This window comes from Ambystoma mexicanum, chromosome 11, assembly GCF_040938575.1.
Source record: "Ambystoma mexicanum isolate Mex_15411 chromosome 11, UKY_AmexF1_1, whole genome shotgun sequence".
Taxonomy (NCBI): domain Eukaryota; kingdom Metazoa; phylum Chordata; class Amphibia; order Caudata; family Ambystomatidae; genus Ambystoma; species Ambystoma mexicanum.
The window spans coordinates 822,477,658-822,497,028 of NC_090934.1; the positions used below are offsets into that span (position 1 = coordinate 822,477,658).

The 19,371-nt window shown below is 46.2% G+C and overlaps 15 non-coding genes across 15 annotated transcripts; all 15 read right to left on the reverse strand.

Moving 5' to 3' along the window:
• Window positions 1-17: 17 nt before the first annotated feature.
• TRNAN-GUU (transfer RNA asparagine (anticodon GUU)) lies at window positions 18-91 on the reverse strand. The gene has a single exon. It is a non-coding gene; the product is annotated as a tRNA-Asn (tRNA).
• Window positions 92-1,880: 1,789 nt separating this feature from the next.
• On the reverse strand, window positions 1,881-1,952 carry TRNAW-CCA (transfer RNA tryptophan (anticodon CCA)). Its single transcript has one exon. It is a non-coding gene; the product is annotated as a tRNA-Trp (tRNA).
• A 313-nt stretch (window positions 1,953-2,265) lies between these two features.
• Window positions 2,266-2,339, reverse strand: TRNAN-GUU (transfer RNA asparagine (anticodon GUU)). The gene has a single exon. It is a non-coding gene; the product is annotated as a tRNA-Asn (tRNA).
• Window positions 2,340-4,129: 1,790 nt separating this feature from the next.
• On the reverse strand, window positions 4,130-4,201 carry TRNAW-CCA (transfer RNA tryptophan (anticodon CCA)). The gene has a single exon. It is a non-coding gene; the product is annotated as a tRNA-Trp (tRNA).
• A 313-nt stretch (window positions 4,202-4,514) lies between these two features.
• Window positions 4,515-4,588, reverse strand: TRNAN-GUU (transfer RNA asparagine (anticodon GUU)). The gene has a single exon. It is a non-coding gene; the product is annotated as a tRNA-Asn (tRNA).
• A 2,175-nt stretch (window positions 4,589-6,763) lies between these two features.
• On the reverse strand, window positions 6,764-6,837 carry TRNAN-GUU (transfer RNA asparagine (anticodon GUU)). The gene has a single exon. It is a non-coding gene; the product is annotated as a tRNA-Asn (tRNA).
• A 1,790-nt stretch (window positions 6,838-8,627) lies between these two features.
• TRNAW-CCA (transfer RNA tryptophan (anticodon CCA)) lies at window positions 8,628-8,699 on the reverse strand. The gene has a single exon. It is a non-coding gene; the product is annotated as a tRNA-Trp (tRNA).
• Window positions 8,700-9,012: 313 nt separating this feature from the next.
• Window positions 9,013-9,086, reverse strand: TRNAN-GUU (transfer RNA asparagine (anticodon GUU)). The gene has a single exon. It is a non-coding gene; the product is annotated as a tRNA-Asn (tRNA).
• A 1,790-nt stretch (window positions 9,087-10,876) lies between these two features.
• On the reverse strand, window positions 10,877-10,948 carry TRNAW-CCA (transfer RNA tryptophan (anticodon CCA)). Its single transcript has one exon. It is a non-coding gene; the product is annotated as a tRNA-Trp (tRNA).
• A 313-nt stretch (window positions 10,949-11,261) lies between these two features.
• On the reverse strand, window positions 11,262-11,335 carry TRNAN-GUU (transfer RNA asparagine (anticodon GUU)). The gene has a single exon. It is a non-coding gene; the product is annotated as a tRNA-Asn (tRNA).
• A 1,790-nt stretch (window positions 11,336-13,125) lies between these two features.
• On the reverse strand, window positions 13,126-13,197 carry TRNAW-CCA (transfer RNA tryptophan (anticodon CCA)). The gene has a single exon. It is a non-coding gene; the product is annotated as a tRNA-Trp (tRNA).
• A 2,176-nt stretch (window positions 13,198-15,373) lies between these two features.
• On the reverse strand, window positions 15,374-15,445 carry TRNAW-CCA (transfer RNA tryptophan (anticodon CCA)). The gene has a single exon. It is a non-coding gene; the product is annotated as a tRNA-Trp (tRNA).
• A 313-nt stretch (window positions 15,446-15,758) lies between these two features.
• TRNAN-GUU (transfer RNA asparagine (anticodon GUU)) lies at window positions 15,759-15,832 on the reverse strand. The gene has a single exon. It is a non-coding gene; the product is annotated as a tRNA-Asn (tRNA).
• A 1,790-nt stretch (window positions 15,833-17,622) lies between these two features.
• Window positions 17,623-17,694, reverse strand: TRNAW-CCA (transfer RNA tryptophan (anticodon CCA)). Its single transcript has one exon. It is a non-coding gene; the product is annotated as a tRNA-Trp (tRNA).
• A 302-nt stretch (window positions 17,695-17,996) lies between these two features.
• On the reverse strand, window positions 17,997-18,070 carry TRNAN-GUU (transfer RNA asparagine (anticodon GUU)). The gene has a single exon. It is a non-coding gene; the product is annotated as a tRNA-Asn (tRNA).
• Window positions 18,071-19,371: the final 1,301 nt, after the last annotated feature.

Genomic DNA, 19,371 nt, shown 5'->3' on the forward strand with positions numbered 1-19,371 from the left:
TTTGAGCCAAAATGCATCGTCCCTGGGTGGGCTTGAACCACCAACCTTTCGGTTAACAGCCGAACGCGCTAACCGATTGCGCCACAGAGACTCATGCAGTGCTTACACTGGGGCCTGATTGGTGTGCTGTTTGCTTATGCTCCCCAGGCAACCTGAAAATATTTCTAAAATAGCTCTATTTCCCACAGCAAATCAGGGTATCAAGCACTTCCCTACCTCCCGTAATCCACAAACACAGGGGATTTAGTAGAGGACAGAGCCCATCAACAGTGCACCAAATGCCCTCTGTGTAGGCATAACTTGCTATGAGGAGAAAGCCACAGTTGCGCACTTGTGTTAAAAGGGGAAAGTAGGCTAAACCCAGAGAACACGGGAGAAATGACTCAGGTTTACTGAGTGGAACACTCTGTGTCTTTGTGCCCAAAACAGCAGCGTCTTTTCGGTTAACAGCCGAACGCGCTAACCAATTGCGCCACAGAGACTCACTGGCATGTGTGTTCTGCCTTTGGCCTGATTGCATTGCTATTTTTTTCTGATTGGCAGAAAACCTGAACTTTTTTCTGAAAAAGGCATGCCTCTCTTAGCACTGCAGTGCATTAGACTGCTCCCTTGCTTCCCTGAGTCCCCAAATACACAACCACCTTGGGCACAATAGAAGACACATTCCAGCAGATTTAGCAAGAGTGCACCAAGGATTCTATATGTAGGTACCTTGCTGAGAAGCAAGACCTGCAGTTGCATTCTTCTGTTAAAAGAGGGCAGCAGAGTTCACCAAGAGAACTTGGGGGAAGTAGCTTATGTTAACTACTTGCCATGCTCTTTATAGATCCCTCTGTTTGACTGGGTGAATTCTAATTTCTGGGGTAGAGTAAGCAATTTTTGGATCTAGATGCTGTGCGCAACAGGAATGCTATATACTGCACTGTACTGCTACTGAAAAGTTACCAATTTTACAGGATGTTCAGGTAAGCTTTGTTTCAGAAAACAACTTGCTAGAGGCACTAAGACAGATTACTGGGACAAAGGAAGAGGGTTTGGGGATTAGCACATCTCCTATGAAAGGTACAGTCACGCCCGAGACAACTCTGAGTGTCACCTCAAATTCTAAGAAATGCAAACTAGGGACCTACGCTTTTTATTGCCAGTGGATCTTTGTGTTCAGACAAATGTGCACGCCTCCCAGAGCCCCTTGCAATGCACTTAGGGAAAGGGGGGAAGGTGCTGTGAAGCCCTCTCGCTGACAATGTCTCTCTTGTCTATAATGTAACTATGAGAGAGAGAGAAATAGGCAATGCGAGAGTGAAAAAGTAAAATGGAAATGTGTCTACTGAGACCAGTATAAGGGGAAATCCTCACAATCCAGGACCGACAGTTGATTGGGAGGGCGCTTACAGGTTTCCGACACCAGACCGGTACCTGAACTCACAAACCCAAACTGCAAAGTGATGGGCATTGCCACTAGACTGCCGACCCCCTTTCGGGGCCCCAGCATATATCCTTTAGTCACACCTAGAGTTCCCAGGACAGTGCAGCATTCAGCGATTACACGAAAATATTGACAGCGCTAGGAGGCCATGCAAATGGCAGAGGTATGCTTTACAAAGCCCACGTAGCGTGCACAAAACAGCACATCAGTCAGGCCCACTTGAAGAGATGGTAAAGAGGAACTACTTCTGCTGCATCCAGTAAAACATAGAGATTGGCCTGCTTTAAAGGTTGACCATGTCCTTCATGGGTGTCTGTCAATATGATACTTCCCTGCTGCAAAGCTTACATTCGAAACGCCAGAACAACTAGGCCCAGAGCACAAAGATGCAGTCAGGTTGAAATAACGAATTACTGAAGAGCAATTTTATATTTCAGAGTGGGAAAAGCAAATATGCCCCCGACGTGATTTGAACACGAAACCTTCTGATCTGGAGTCAGACGCGCTACCATTGCGCCACGAGGTCCTTGTGGCAGTCCACCTGGTGTGTCTGATGACAGAATAAAGGTAGGAGACGTGCATGGACCTGCAGAGCCTCATTGCTTCTTTAAGTAGACTGGCTAGGATAGCTTCCTTCTGTGCATCAGTACACGCTGCAGCCAAACCCTTCCCATGAAGTCTTGATGTTTATGAATTGAATGGCAAGTTTTGAAAAACTAAAGCAAGCGAGAAGAATTGCTTACAGTTTATTGGATTTTTTGGACGTCAGCAGACGAGACCTGCGAGAGGTAAACAGAAGTTCATAGTTGGTCATGCTGAATTTTTGAGCCAAAATGCACCGTCCCTGGGTGGGCTTGAACCACCAACCTTTCGGTTAACAGCCGAACGCGCTAACCGATTGCGCCACAGAGACTCATGCAGTTCTTACACAGGGGCCTGATTGGTGTGCTGTTTGCTTATGCTTCCCAGGCAACCTGAAAATATTTCTAAAATAGCTCTATTTCCCACAGCAAATCAGGGTATCAAGCACTTCCCTACCTCCCCTAATCCACAAACACAGGGGATTTAGTAGAGGACAGAGCCCATCAACAGTGCACCAAATGTCCTCTGTGTAGGCATAACTTGCTATGAGGAGAAAGCCACAGTTGCGCACTTGTGTTAAAAGGGGACAGTAGGCTGAACCCAGAGAACACGGGAGAAATGACTCAGGTTTACTGAGTGGAACACTCTGTGTCTTTGTGCCAAAAACAGCAGCGTCTTTTCGGTTAACAGCCGAACGCGCTAACCAATTGCGCCACAGAGACTCACTGGCATGTGTGTTCTGCCTTTGGCCTGATTGCATTGCTATTTTTTTCTGATTGGCAGAAAACCTGAACTTTTTTCTGAAAAAGGCATGCCTCTCTTAGCACTGCAGTGCATTAGACTGCTCCCTTGCTTCCCTGAGTCCCCAAATACACAACCACCTTGGGCACAATAGAAGACACATTCCAGCAGATTTAGCAAGAGTGCACCAAGGATTCTATATGTAGGTACCTTGCTGAGAAGCAAGACCTGCAGTTGCATTCTTCTGTTAAAAGAGGGCAGCAGAGTGCACCAAGAGAACTTGGGGGAAGTAGCTTATGTTAACTACTTGCCATGCTCTTTATAGATCCCTCTGTTTGACTAGGTGAATTCTAATTTCTGGGGTAGAGTAAGCGATTTTTGGATCTAGATGCTGTGCGCAACAGGAATGCTATATACTGCACTGTACTGCTACTGAAAAGTTACCAATTTTACAGGATGTTCAGGTAAGCTTTGTTTCAGAAAACAACTTGCTAGAGGCACTAAGACAGATTACTGGGACAAAGGAAGAGGGTTTGGGGATTAGCACATCTCCTATGAAAGGTACAGTCACGCCCGAGACAACTCTGAGTGCCGCCTCAAATTCTAAGAAATGCAAACTAGGGACCTACGCTTTTTATTGCCAGTGGATCTTTGTGTTTCAGACAAATGTGCACGCCTCCCAGAGCCCCTTGCAATGCACTTAGGGAAATGAGGGAAGGTGCTGTGCAACCCTCTCGCTGACAATGTCTCTCTTGTCTATAATGTATCTATGAGAGAGAGAGAAATAGGCAATGCGAGAGTGAAAAAGTAAAATGGAAATGTGTCTACTGAGACCAGTATAAGGGGAAATCCTCACAATCCAGGACCGACAGTTGATTGGGAGGGCGCTTACAGGTTTCCGACACCAGACCGGTACCTGAACTCACAAACCGAAACTGCAAAGTGATGGGCATTGCCACTAGACTGCCGACCCCCTTTCGGGGCCCCAGCATATATCCTTTAGTCACACCTAGAGTTCCCAGGACAGTGCAGCATTCAGCGATTACACGAAAATATTGACAGCGCTAGGAGGCCATGCAAATGGCAGAGGTATGCTTTACAAAGCCCACGTAGCGTGCACAAAACAGCACATCAGTCAGGCCCACTTGAAGAGATGGTAAAGAGGAAATACTTCTGCTGCATCCAGTAAAACATAGAGATTGGCCTGCTTTAAAGCTTGACCATGTCCTTCATGGGTGTCTGTCAATATGATACTTCCCTGGTGCAAAGTTTACATTCGAAACGCCAGAACAACTAGGCCCAGAGCACAAAGATGCAGTCAGGTTGAAATAACGAGATACTGAAGAGCAATTTTGTATTTCAGAGTGGGAAAAGGAAGTATGACCCCGACGTGATTTGAACACACAACCTTCTGATCTGGAGTCAGACGCGCTACCATTGCGCCACGAGGTCCTTGTGGCAGTCCACCTGGTGTGTCTGATGACAGAATAAAGGTAGGAGACGTGCATGGACCTGCAGAGCCTCATTGCTTCTTTAAGTAGACTGGCTAGGATAGCTTCCTTCTGTGCATCAGTACACGCTGCAGCCAAACCCTTCCCATGAAGTCTTGATGTTTATGAATTGAATGGCAAATTTTGAAAAACTAAAGCAAGCGAGAAGAATTGCTTGCAGTTTATTGGATTTTTTGGACGTCAGCAGACGAGACCTGCGAGAGGTAAACAGAAGTCCATAGTTGGTCACGCTGAATTTTTGAGCCAAAATGCACCGTCCCTGGGTGGGCTTGAACCACCAACCTTTCGGTTAACAGCCGAACGCGCTAACCAATTGCGCCACAGAGACTCATGCAGTTCTTACACAGGGGCCTGATTGGTGTGCTGTTTGCTTATGCTTCCCAGGCAACCTGAAAATATTTCTAAAATAGCTCTATTTCCCACAGCAAATCAGGGTATCAAGCACTTCCCTACCTCCCCTAATCCACAAACACAGGGGATTTAGTAGAGGACAGAGCCCATCAACAGTGCACCAAATGTCCTCTGTGTAGGCATAACTTGCTATGAGGAGAAAGCCACAGTTGCGCACTTGTGTTAAAAGGGGACAGTAGGCTGAACCCAGAGAACACGGGAGAAATGACTCAGGTTTACTGAGTGGAACACTCTGTGTCTTTGTGCCAAAAACAGCAGCGTCTTTTCGGTTAACAGCCGAACGCGCTAACCAATTGTGCCACAGAGACTCACTGGCATGTGTGTTCTGCCTTTGGCCTGATTGCATTGCTATTTTTTTCTGATTGGCAGAAAACCTGAACTTTTTTCTGAAAAAGGCATGCCTCTCTTAGCACTGCAGTGCAGTAGACTGCTCCCTTGCTTCCCTGAGTCCCCAAATACACAACCACCTTGGGCACAATAGAAGACACATTCCAGCAGATTTAGCAAGAGTGCACCAAGGATTCTATATGTAGGTACCTTGCTGAGAAGCAAGACCTGCAGTTGCATTCTTCTGTTAAAAGAGGGCAGCAGAGTGCACCAAGAGAACTTGGGGGAAGTAGCTTATGTTAACTACTTGCCATGCTCTTTATAGATCCCTCTGTTTGACTGGGTGAATTCTAATTTCTGGGGTAGAGTAAGCAATGTTTGGATCTAGATGCTGTGCGCAACAGGAATGCTATATACTGCACTGTACTGCTACTGAATAGTTACCAATTTTACAGGATGTTCAGGTAAGCTTTGTTTCAGAAAACAACTTGCTAGAGGCACTAAGACAGATTACTGGGACAAAGGAAGAGGGTTTGGGGATTAGCACATCTCCTATGAAAGGTACAGTCACGCCCGAGACAACTCTGAGTGTCACTTCAAATTTTAAGAAATGCAAACTAGGGACCTACGCTTTTTATTGCCAGTGGATCTTTGTGTTTCAGACAAATGTGCACGCCTCCCAGAGCCCCTTGCAATGCACTTAGGGAAATGGGGGAAGGTGCTGTGCAACCCTCTCGCTGACAATGTCTCTCTTGTCTATAATGTATCTATGAGAGAGAGAGAAATAGGCAATGCGAGAGTGAAAAAGTAAAATGGAAATGTGTCTACTGAGACCAGTATAAGGGGAAATCCTCACAATCCAGGACCGACAGTTGATTGGGAGGGCGCTTACAGGTTTCCGACACCAGACCGGTACCTGAACTCACAAACCCAAACTGCAAAGTGATGCCCATTGCCACTAGACTGCCGACCCCCTTTCGGGGCCCCAACATATATCCTTTAGTCACACCTAGAGTTCCCAGGACAGTGCAGCATTCAGCGATTACACGAAAATATTGACAGCGCTAGGAGGCCATGCAAATGGCAGAGGTATGCTTTACAAAGCCCACGTAGCGTGCACAAAACAGCACATCAGTCAGGCCCACTTGAAGAGATGGTAAAGAGGAAATACTTCTGCTGCATCCAGTAAAACATAGAGATTGGCCTGCTTTAAAGGTTGACCATGTCCTTCATGGGTGTCTGTCAATATGATACTTCCCTGCTGCAAAGCTTACATTCGAAACGCCAGAACAACTAGGCCCAGAGCACAAAGATGCAGTCAGGTTGAAATAACGAGATACTGAAGAGCAATTTTGTATTTCAGAGTGGGAAAAGAAAGTATGACCCCGACGTGATTTGAACACGCAACCTTCTGATCTAGAGTCAGATGCGCTACCATTGCGCCACGAGGTCCTTGTGGCAATCCACCTGGTGTGTCTGATGAAAGAATAAAGGTAGGAGACGTACATGCACCTGCAGAGCCTCATTGCTTCTTTAGGTAGACTGGCTAGGATAGCTTCCTTCTGTGCATCAGTACACGCTGCAGCCAAACCCTTCCCATGAAGTCTTGATGTTTATGAATTGAATGGCAAGTTTTGAAAAACTAAAGCAAGCGAGAAGAATTGCTTACAGTTTATTGGATTTTTTGGACGTCAGCAGACGAGACCTGCGAGAGGTAAACAGAAGTTCATAGTTGGTCATGCTGAATTTTTGAGCCAAAATGCATCGTCCCTGGGTTGGCTTGAACCACCAACCTTTCGGTTAACAGCCGAACGCGCTAACCGATTGCGCCACAGAGACTGATGCAGTGCTTACACTGGGGCCTGATTGGTGTGCTGTTTGCTTATGCTTCCCAGGCAACCTGAAAATATTTCTAAAATAGCTCTATTTCCCACAGCAAATCAGGGTATCAAGCACTTCCCTACCTCCCCTAATCCACAAACACAGGGGATTTAGTAGAGGACAGAGCCCATCAACAGTGCACCAAATGTCCTCTGTTTAGGCATAACTTGCTATGAGGAGAAAGCCACAGTTGCGCACTTGTGTTAAAAGGGGACAGTAGGCTGAACCCAGAGAACACGGGAGAAATGACTCAGGTTTACTGAGTGGAACACTCTGTGTCTTTGTGCCAAAAACAGCAGCGTCTTTTCGGTTAACAGCCGAACGCGCTAACCAATTGTGCCACAGAGACTCACTGGCATGTGTGTTCTGCCTTTGGCCTGATTGCATTGCTATTTTTTTCTGATTGGCAGAAAACCTGAACTTTTTTCTGAAAAAGGCATGCCTCTCTTAGCACTGCAGTGCATTAGACTGCTCCCTTGCTTCCCTGAGTCCCCAAATACACAACCACCTTGGGCACAATAGAAGACACATTCCAGCAGATTTAGCAAGAGTGCACCAAGGTTTCTATATGTAGGTACCTTGCTGAGAAGCAAGACCTGCAGTTGCATTCTTCTGTTAAAAGAGGGCAGCAGAGTGCACCAAGAGAACTTGGGGGAAGTAGCTTATGTTAACTACTTGCCATGATCTTTATAGATCCCTCTGTTTGACTGGGTGAATTCTAATTTCTGGGGTAGAGTAAGCAATTTTTGGATCTAGATGCTGTGCGCAACAGGAATGCTATATACTGCACTGTACTGCTACTGAAAAGTTACCAATTTTACAGGATGTTCAGGTAAGCTTTGTTTCAGAAAACAACTTGCTAGAGGCCCTAGGACAGATTACTGGGACAAAGGAAGAGGGTTTGGGGATTAGCACATCTCCTATGAAAGGTACAGTCACGCCCGAGACAACTCTGAGTGCCTCCTCAAATTCTAAGAAATGCGAACTGGGGTCCTACGCCTTTTATTGCCAGTGGATCTTTGTGTTTCAGACAAATGTGCACGCCTCCCAGAGCCCCATGCAATGCACTTAGCGAAATGGGGGAAGGTGCTGTGCAACCCTCTCGCTGACAATGTCTCTCTTGTCTATAATGTATCTATGAGAGAGAGAGAAATAGGCAATGCGAGAGTGAAAAAGTAAAATGGAAATGTGTCTACTGAGACCAGTATAAGGGGAAATCCTCACAATCCAGGACTGACAGTTGATTGGGAGGGCGCTTACAGGTTTCCGACACCAGACCGGTACCTGAACTCACAAACCCAAACTGCAAAGTGATGCCCATTGCCACTAGACTGCCGACCCCCTTTCGGGGCCCCAGCATATATCGTTTGGTCACACCTAGAGTTCCCAGGACAGTGCAGCATTCAGCGATTACACGAAAATATTGACAGCGCTAGGAGGCCATGCAAATGGCAGAGGTATGCTTTACAAAGCCCACGTAGCGTGCACAAAACAGCACATCAGTCAGGCCCACTTGAAGAGATGGTAAAGAGGAAATACTTCTGCTGCATCCAGTAAAACATAGAGATTGGCCTGCTTTAAAGGTTGACCATGTCCTTCATGGGTGTCTGTCAATATGATACTTCCCTGCTGCAAAGCTTACATTCGAAAAGCCAGAACAACTAGGCCCAGAGCACAAAGATGCAGTCAGGTTGAAATTACGAATTACTGAAGAGCAATTTTATATTTCAGAGTGGGAAAAGCAAATATGCCCCCGACGTGATTTGAACACGAAACCTTCTGATCTGGAGTCAGACGCGCTACCATTGCGCCACGAGGTCCTTGTGGAAATCCACCTGGTGTGTCTGATGACAGAATAAAGGTAGGAGACGTACATGCACCTGCAGAGCCTCATTGCTTCTTTAGGTAGACTGGCTAGGATAGCTTCCTTCTGTGCATCAGTACACGCTGCAGCCAAACCCTTCCCATGAAGTCTTGATGTTTATGAATTGAATGGCAAGTTTTGAAAAACTAAAGCAAGCGAGAAGAATTGCTTGCAGTTTATTGGATTTTTTGGACGTCAGCAGACGAGACCTGCGAGAGGTAAACAGAAGTTCATAGTTGGTCATGCTGAATTTTTGAGCCAAAATGCACCGTCCCTGGGTGGGCTTGAACCACCAACCTTTCAGTTAACAGCCGAACGCGCTAACCGATTGCGCCACAGAGACTCATGCAGTTCTTACACAGGGGCCTGATTGGTGTGCTGTTTGCTTATGCTTCCCAGGCAACCTGAAAATATTTCTAAAATAGCTCTATTTCCCACAGCAAATCAGGGTATCAAGCACTTCCCTACCTCCCCTAATCCACAAACACAGGGGATTTAGTAGAGGACAGAGCCCATCAACAGTGCACCAAATGTCCTCTGTGTAGGCATAACTTGCTATGAGGAGAAAGCCACAGTTGCGCACTTGTGTTAAAAGGGGACAGTAGGCTGAACCCAGAGAACACGGGAGAAATGACTCAGGTTTACTGAGTGGAACACTCTGTGTCTTTGTGCCAAAAACAGCAGCGTCTTTTCGGTTAACAGCCGAACGCGCTAACCAATTGCGCCACAGAGACTCACTGGCATGTGTGTTCTGCCTTTGGCCTGATTGCATTGCTATTTTGTTCTGATTGGCAGAAAACCTGAACTTTTTTCTGAAAAAGGCATGCCTCTCTTAGCACTGCAGTGCAGTAGACTGCTCCCTTGCTTCCCTGAGTCCCCAAATACACAACCACCTTGGGCACAATAGAAGACACATTCCAGCAGATTTAGCAAGAGTGCACCAAGGATTCTATATGTAGGTACCTTGCTGAGAAGCAAGACCTGCAGTTGCATTCTTCTGTTAAAAGAGGGCAGCAGAGTGCACCAAGAGAACTTGGGGGAAGTAGCTTATGTTAACTACTTGCCATGCTCTTTATAGATCCCTCTGTTTGACTGGGTGAATTCTAATTTCTGGGGTAGAGTAAGCAATTTTTGGATCTAGATGCTGTGCGCAACAGGAATGCTATATACTGCACTGTACTGCTACTGAATAGTTACCAATTTTACAGGATGTTCAGGTAAGCTTTGTTTCAGAAAACAACTTGCTAGAGGCACTAAGACAGATTACTGGGACAAAGGAAGAGGGTTTGGGGATTAGCACATCTCCTATGAAAGGTACAGTCACGCCCGAGACAACTCTGAGTGTCACTTCAAATTTTAAGAAATGCAAACTAGGGACCTACGCTTTTTATTGCCAGTGGATCTTTGTGTTTCAGACAAATGTGCACGCCTCCCAGAGCCCCATGCAATGCACTTAGGGAAATGGGGGAAGGTGCTGTGCAACCCTCTCGCTGACAATGTCTCTCTTGTCTATAATGTATCTATGAGAGAGAGAGAAATAGGCAATGCGAGAGTGAAAAAGTAAAATGGAAATGTGTCTACTGAGACCAGTATAAGGGGAAATCCTCACAATCCAGGACCGACAGTTGATTGGGAGGGCGCTTACAGGTTTCCGACACCAGACCGGTACCTGAACTCACAAACCCAAACTGCAAAGTGATGGGCATTGCCACTAGACTGCCGACCCCCTTTCGGGGCCCCAGCATATATCCTTTAGTCACACCTAGATTTCCCAGGACAGTGCAGCATTCAGCGATTACACGAAAATATTGACAGCGCTAGGAGGCCATGCAAATGGCAGAGGTATGCTTTACAAAGCCCACGTAGCGTGCACAAAACAGCACATCAGTCAGGCCCACTTGAAGAGATGGTAAAGAGGAAATACTTCTGCTGCATCCAGTAAAACATAGAGATTGGCCTGCTTTAAAGGTTGACCATGTCCTTCATGGGTGTCTGTCAATATGATACTTCCCTGCTGCAAAGCTTACATTCGAAACGCCAGAACAACTAGGCCCAGAGCATAAAGATGCAGTCAGGTTGAAATAACGAGATACTGAAGAGCAATTTTGTATTTCAGAGTGGGAAAAGGAAGTATGACCCCGACGTGATTTGAACACACAACCTTTTGATCTGGAGTCAGACGCGCTACCATTGCGCCACGAGGTCCTTGTGGCAATCCACCTGGTGTGTCTGATGACAGAATAAAGGTAGGAGACGTACATGCACCTGCAGAGCCTCATTGCTTCTTTAAGTAGACTGGCTAGGATAGCTTCCTTCTGTGCATCAGTACACGCTGAAGCCAAACCCTTCCCATGAAGTCTTGATGTTTATGAATTGAATGGCAAGTTTTGAAAAACTAAAGCAAGCGAGAAGAATTGCTTGCAGTTTATTGGATTTTTTGGACGTCAGCAGACGAGACCTGCGAGAGGTAAACAGAAGTTCATAGTTGGTCATGCTGAATTTTTGAGCCAAAATGCATCGTCCCTGGGTGGGCTTGAACCACCAACCTTTCGGTTAACAGCCGAACGCGCTAACCGATTGTGCCACAGAGACTCATGCAGTGCTTACACTGGGGCCTGATTGGTGTGCTGTTTGCTTATGCTTCCCAGGCAACCTGAAAATATTTCTAAAATAGCTCTATTTCCAACAGCAAATCAGGGTATCAAGCACTTCCCTACCTCCCGTAATCCACAAACACAGGGGATTTAGTAGAGGACAGAGCCCATCAACAGTGCACCAAATGCCCTCTGTGTAGGCATAACTTGCTATGAGGAGAAAGCCACAGTTGCGCACTTGTGTTAAAAGGGGACAGTAGGCTGAACCCAGAGAGCACGGGAGAAATGACTCAGGTTTACTGAGTGGAACACTCTGTGTCTTTGTGCCCAAAACAGCAGCGTCTTTTCGGTTAACAGCCGAACGCGCTAACCAATTGCGCCACAGAGACTCACTGGCATGTGTGTTCTGCCTTTGGCCTGATTGCATTGCTATTTTTTTCTGATTGGCAGAAAACCTGAACTTTTTTCTGAAAAAGGCATGCCTCTCTTAGCACTGCAGTGCATTAGACTGCACCCTTGCTTCCCTGAGTCCCCAAATACACAACCACCTTGGGCACAATAGAAGACACATTCCAGCAGATTTAGCAAGAGTGCACCAAGGATTCTATATGTAGGTACCTTGCTGAGAAGCAAGACCTGCAGTTGCATTCTTCTGTTAAAAGAGGGCAGCAGAGTGCACCAAGAGAACTTGGGGGAAGTAGCTTATGTTAACTACTTGCCATGCTCTTTATAGATCCCTCTGTTTGACTGGGTGAATTCTAATTTCTGGGGTAGAGTAAGCAATTTTTGGATCTAGATGCTGTGCGCAACAGGAATGCTATATACTGCACTGTACTGCTACTGAAAAGTTACCAATTTTACAGGATGTTCAGGTAAGCTTTGTTTCAGAAAACAACTTGCTAGAGGCACTAAGACAGATTACTGGGACAAAGGAAGAGGGTTTGGGGATTAGCACATCTCCTATGAAAGGTACAGTCACGCCCGAGACAACTCTGAGTGTCACCTCAAATTCTAAGAAATGCAAAATAGGGTCCTACGCCTTTTATTGCCAGTGGATCTTTGTGTTTCAGACAAATGTGCACGCCTCCCAGAGCCCCATGCAATGCACTTAGGGAAATGGGGGAAGGTGCTGTGCAACCCTCTCGCTGACAATGTCTCTCTTGTCTATAATGTATCTATGAGAGAGAGAGAAATAGGCAATGCGAGAGTGAAAAAGTAAAATGGAAATGTGTCTACTGAGACCAGTATAAGGGGAAATCCTCACAATCCAGGACCGACAGTTGATTGGGAGGGCGCTTACAGGTTTCCGACACCAGACCGGTACCTGAGCTCACAAACCCAAACTGCAAAGTGATGCCCATTGCCACTAGACTGCCGACCCCCTTTCGGGGCCCCAGCATATATCCTTTAGTCACACCTAGAGTTCCCAGGACAGTGCAGCATTCAGCGATTACACGAAAATATTGACAGCGCTAGGAGGCCATGCAAATGGCAGAGGTATGCTTTACAAAGCCCACGTAGCGTGCACAAAACAGCACATCAGTCAGGCCCACTTGAAGAGATGGTAAAGAGGAAATACTTCTGCTGCATCCAGTAAAACATAGAGATTGGCCTGCTTTAAAGGTTGACCATGTCCTTCATGGGTGTCTGTCAATATGATACTTCCCTGCTGCAAAGCTTACATTCGAAACGCCAGAACAACTAGGCCGAGAGCACAAAGATGCAGTCAGGTTGAAATAACGAGATACTGAAGAGCAATTTTGTATTTCAGAGTGGGAAAAGCAAATATGACCCCGACGTGATTTGAACACGCAACCTTCTGATCTGGAGTCAGACGCGCTACCATTGCGCCACAAGGTCCTTGTGGCAGTCCACCTGGTGTGTCTGATGACAGAATAAAGGTAGGAGACGTACATGCACCTGCAGAGCCTCATTGCTTCTTTAGGTAGACTGGCTAGGATAGCTTCCTTCTATGCATCAGTACACGCTGCAGCCAAACCCTTCCCATGAAGTCTTGATGTTTATGAATTGAATGGCAAGTTTTGAAAAACTAAAGCAAGCGAGAAGAATTGCTTGCAGTTTATTGGATTTTTTGGACGTCAGCAGACGAGACCTGCGAGAGGTAAACAGAAGTCCATAGTTGGTCACGCTGAATTTTTGAGCCAAAATGCACCATCCCTGGGTGGGCTTGAACCATCAACCTTTCGGTTAACAGCCGAACACGCCAACCGATTGCGCCACAGAGACTCATGCAGTTCTTACACAGGGGCCTGATTGGTGTGCTGTTTGCTTATGCTTCCCAGGCAACCTGAAAATATTTCTAAAATAGCTCTATTTCCCTCAGCAAATCAGGGTATCAAGCACTTCCCTACCTCCCCTAATCCACAAACACAGGGGATTTAGTAGAGGACAGAGCCCATCAACAGTGCACCAAATGTCCTCTGTATAGGCATAACTTGCTATGAGGAGAAAGCCACAGTTGCGCACTTGTGTTAAAAGGGGACAGTAGGCTGAACCCAGAGAACACGGGAGAAATGACTCAGGTTTACTGAGTGGAACACTCTGTGTCTTTGTGCCAAAAACAGCAGCGTCTTTTCGGTTAACAGCCGAACGCGCTAACCAATTGCGCCACAGAGACTCACTGGCATGTGTGTTCTGCCTTTGGCCTGATTGCATTGCTATTTTTTTCTGATTGGCAGAAAACCTGAACTTGTTTCTGAAAAAGGCATGCCTCTCTTAGCACTGCAGTGCATTAGACTGCTCCCTTGCTTCCCTGAGTCCCCAAATACACAACCACCTTGGGCACAATAGAAGACACATTCCAGCAGATTTAGCAAGAGTGCACCAAGGATTCTATATGTAGGTACCTTGCTGAGAAGCAAGACCTGCATTTGCATTCTTCTGTTAAAAGAGGGCAGCAGAGTGCACCAAGAGAACTTGGGGGAAGTAGCTTATGTTAACTACTTGCCATGCTCTTTATAGATCCCTCTGTTTGACTGGGTGAATTCTAATTTCTGGGTAGAGTAAGCAATTTTTGGATCTAGATGCTGTGCGCAACAGGAATGCTATATACTGCACTGTACTGCTACTGAAAAGTTACCAATTTTACAGGATGTTCAGGTAAGCTTTGTTTCAGAAAACAACTTGCTAGAGACACTAAGACAGATTACTGGGACAAAGGAAGAGGGTTTGGGGATTAGCACATCTCCTATGAAAGGTACAGTCACGCCCGAGACAACTCTGAGTGTCACCTCAAATTCTAAGAAATGCAAACTAGGGACCTACGCTTTTTATTGCCAGTGGATCTTTGTGTTTCAGACAAATGTGCACGCCTCCCAGAGCCCCTTGCAATGCACTTAGGGAAATGGGGGAAGGTGCTGTGAAGCCCTCTCGCTGACAATGTCTCTCTTGTCTATAATGTATCTATGAGAGAGAGAGAAATAGGCAATGCGAGAGTGAAAAAGTAAAATGGAAATGTGTCTACTGAGACCAGTATAAGGGGAAATCCTCACAATCCAGGACCGACAGTTGATTGGGAGGGCGCTTACAGGTTTCCGACACCAGACCGGTACCTGAACTCACAAACCCAAACTGCAAAGTGATGGGCATTGCCACTAGACTGCCGACCCCCTTTCGGGGCCCCAGTATATATCCTTTAGTCACACTTAGAGTTCCCAGGACAGTGGAGCATTCAGCGATTACACGAAAATATTGACAGCGCTAGGAGGCCATGCAAATGGCAGAGGTATGCTTTACAAAGCCCACGTAGCGTGCACAAAACAGCACATCAGTCAGGCCCACTTGAAGAGATGGTAAAGAGGAAATACTTCTGCTGCATCCAGTAAAACATAGAGATTGGCCTGCTTTAAAGGTTGACCATGTCCTTCATGGGTGTCTGTCAATATGATACTTCCCTGCTGCAAAGCTTACATTCGAAACGCCAGAACAACTAGGCCCAGAGCACAAAGATGCAGTCAGGTTGAAATAACGAGATACTGAAGAGCAATTTTATATTTCAGAGTGGGAAAAGCAAATATGACCTCGCTGTGATTTGAACACGCAACCGTCTGATCTGGAGTCAGACGCGCTACCATTGCGCCACGAGGTCCTTGTGGCAGTCCACCTGGTGTGTCTGATGACAGAATAAAGGTAGGAGACGTACATGCACCTGCAAAGCCTCATTGCTTATTTAAGTAGACTGGCTAGGATAGCTTCCTTCTGTGCATCAGTACACGCTGCAGCCAAACCCTTCCCATGAAGTCTTGATGTTTATGAATTGAATGGCAAGTTTTGAAAAACTAAAGCAAGCGAGAAGAATTGCTTGCAGTTTATTGGATTTTTTGGACGTCAGTAGACGAGACCTGCGAGAGGTAAACAGAAGTTCATAGTTGGTCATGCTGAATTTTTGAGCCAAAATGCATCGTCCCTGGGTGGGCTTGAACCACCAACCTTTCGATTAACAGCCGAACGCGCTAACCGATTGCGCCACAGAGACTCATGCAGTGCTTACACTGGGGCCTGGTTGGTGTGCTGTTTGCTTATGCTTCCCAGGCAACCTGAAAATATTTCTAAAATAACTCTATTTCCCACAGCAAATCAGGGTATCAAGCACTTCCCTACCTCCCCTAATCCACAAACACAGGGGATTTAGTAGAGGACAGAGCCCATCAACAGTGCACCAAATTTCCTCTGTGTAGGCATAACTTGCTATGAGGAGAAAGCCACAGTTGCGCACTTGTGTTAAAAGGGGACAGTAGGCTGAACCCAGAGAGCACGGGAGAAATGACTCAGGATTACTAAGTGGAACACTCTGTGTCTTTGTGCCAAAAACAGCAGCGTCTTTTCGGTTAACAGCCGAACGCGCTAACCAATTGCGCCACAGAGTCTCACTGACATGTGTTTTCTGCCTTTATCCTGATTGCATTGTTATTTTTTTCTGATTGGCAGAAAACCTGAACTTTTTTCTGAAAAAGGAATGCCTTTCTTAGCACTGCAGTGCATTAGACTGCTCCCTTGCTTCCCTGAGTCCCCAAATGCAAAACCACCTTGGGCACAATAGAAGACACATTCCAGCAGATTTAGCAAGAGTGCACCAAGGTTTCTATATGTAGGTACCTTGCTGAGAAGCAAGACCTGCAGTTGCATTCTTCTGTTAAAAGAGGGCAGCAGAGTGCACCAAGAGAACTTGGGGGAAGTAGCTTATGTTAACTACTTGCCATGCTCTTTATAGATCCCTCTGTTTGACTGGGTGAATTCTAATTTCTGGGGTAGAATAAGCAATTTTTGGATCTAGATGCTGTGCGCAACAGGAATGCTATATACTGCACTGTACTGCTACTGAAAAGTTACCAATTTTACAGGATGTTCAGGTAAGCTTTGTTTCAGAAAACAACTTGCTAGAGGCCCTAGGACAGATTACTGGGACAAAGGAAGAGGGTTTGGGGATTAGCACATCTCCTATGTAAGGTACAGTCACGCCCGAGACAACTCTGAGTGCCACCTCAAATTCTAAGAAATGCGAACTAGGGTCCTACGCTTTTTATTGCCAGTGGATCTTTGTGTTTCAGACAAATGTGCACGCCTCCCAGAGCCCCTTGCAATGCACTTAGGGAAATGGGGGAAGGTGCTGTGAAGCCCTCTCGCTGACAATGTCTCTCTTGTCTATAATGTATCTATGAGAGAGAGAGAAATAGGCTATGCGAGAGTGAAAAAGTAAAATGGAAATGTGTCTACTGAGACCAGTATAAGGGGAAATCCTCACAATCCAGGACCGACAGTTGATTGGGAGGGCGCTTACAGGTTTCCGACACCAGACCGGTACCTGAACTCACAAACCCAAACTACAAAGTGATGGGCATTGCCACTAGACTGCCAACCCCCTTTCGGGGCCCCAGCATATATCCTTTAGTCACACCTAGAGTTCCCAGGACAGTGCAGCATTCAGCGATTACACGAAAATATTGACAGCGCTAGGAGGCCATGCAAATGGCAGAGGTATGCTTTACAAAGCCCACGTAGCGTGCACAAAACAGCACATCAGTCAGGACCACTTGAAGAGATGGTAAAGAGGAAATACTTCTGCTGCATCCAGTAAAACATAGAGATTGGCCTGCTTTAAAGGTTGACCATGTCCTTCATGGGTGTCTGTCAATATGATACTTCCCTGCTGCAAAGCTTACATTCGAAACGCCAGAACAACTAGGCCCAGAGCACAAAGATGCAGTCAGGTTAAAATACCGAGATACTGAAGAGCAATTTTGTATTTCAGAGTGGGAAAAGCAAACATGACCCCGACGTGATTTGAACACGCAACCTTCCGATCTGGAGTCAGACGCGCTACCATTGCGCCACGAGGTCCTTTGCAGTCCACCTGGTGTGTCTGATGACAGAATAAAGGTAGGAGACGTACATGCACCTGCAGAGCCTCATTGCTTCTTTAAGTAGACTGGCTAGGATAGCTTCCTTCTGTGCATCAGTACACGCTGCAGCCAAACCCTTCCCATGAAGTCTTGATGTTTATGAATTGAATGGCAAGTTTTGAAAAACTAAAGCAAGCAAGAAGAATTGCTTGCAGTTTATTGGACGTCAGCAGACGAGACCTGCGAGAGGTAAACAGAAGTTCATAGTTGGTCATGCTGAATTTTTGAGCCAAAATGCATCGTCCCTCGGTGGGCTTGAACCACCAACCTTTCGGTTAACAGCCGAACGCGCTAACCGATTGCGCCACAGAGACTCATGCAGTCCTTACACTGGGGCATGATTGGTGTGCTGTCTGCTTATGCTTCCCAGGCAACCTGAAAATATTTCTAAAATAGCTCTATTTCCCACAGCAAATCAGGGTATCAAGCACTTCCCTACCTCCCCTAATCCACAAACACAGGGGATTTAGTAGAGGACAGAGCCCATCAACAGTGCACCAAATGTCCTCTGTGTAGGCATAACTTGCTATGAGGAGAAAGCCACAGTTGCGCACTTGTGTTAAAAGGGGACAGTAGGATGAACCCAGAGAACACGGGAGAAATGACTCAGGTTTACTGAGTGGAACACTTTGTGTCTTTGTGCCAAAAACAGCAGCGTCTTTTCGGTTAACAGCCGAACGCGCTAACCAATTGCGCCACAGAGACTCACTGGCATGTGTGTTCTGCCTTTGGCCTGATTGCATTGCTATTTTTTTCTGATTGGCAGAAAACCTGAACTTTTTTCTGAAAAAGCCATGCCTCTCTTAGCACTACAGTGCATTAGACTGCTCCCTTGCTTCCCTGAGTCCCCAAATACACAACCACCTTGGGCACAATAGAAGACACATTCCAGCAGATTTAGCAAGAGTGCACCAAGGTTTCTATATGTAGGTACCTTGCTGAGAAGCAAGACCTGCAGTTGCATTCTTCTGTTAAAAGAGGGCAGCAGAGTGCACCAAGAGAACTTGGGGGAAGTAGCTTATGTTAACTACTTGCCATGCTCTTTATAGATCCCTCTGTTTGACTGGGTGAATTCTAGTTTCTGGGGTAGAGTAAGCAATTTTTGGATCTAGATGCTGTGCGCAACAGGAATGCTATATAATGCACTGTACTGCTACTGAAAAGTTACCAATTTTACAGGATGTTCAGGTAAGCTTTGTTTCAGAAAACAACTTGCTAGAGGCCCTAGGACAGATTACTGGGACAAAGGAAGAGGGTTTGGGGATTAGCACATCTCCTATGAAAGGTACAGTCACGCCCGAGACAACTCTGAGTGCCACCTCAAATTCTAAGAAATGCGAACCAGGGCCTTACGCTTTTAATTGCCAGTGGATCTTTGTGTTTCAGACAAATGTGCACGCCTCCCAGAGCCCCATGCAATGCACTTAGGGAAATGGGGGAAGGTGCTGTGCAACCCTCTCGCTGACAATGTCTCTCTTGTCTATAATGTATCTATGAGAGAGAGAGAAATAGGCAATGCGAGAGTGAAAAAGTAAAATGGAAATGTGTCTACTGAGACCAGTATAAGGGGAAATCCTCACAATCCAGGACCGACAGTTGATTGGGAGGGCGCTTA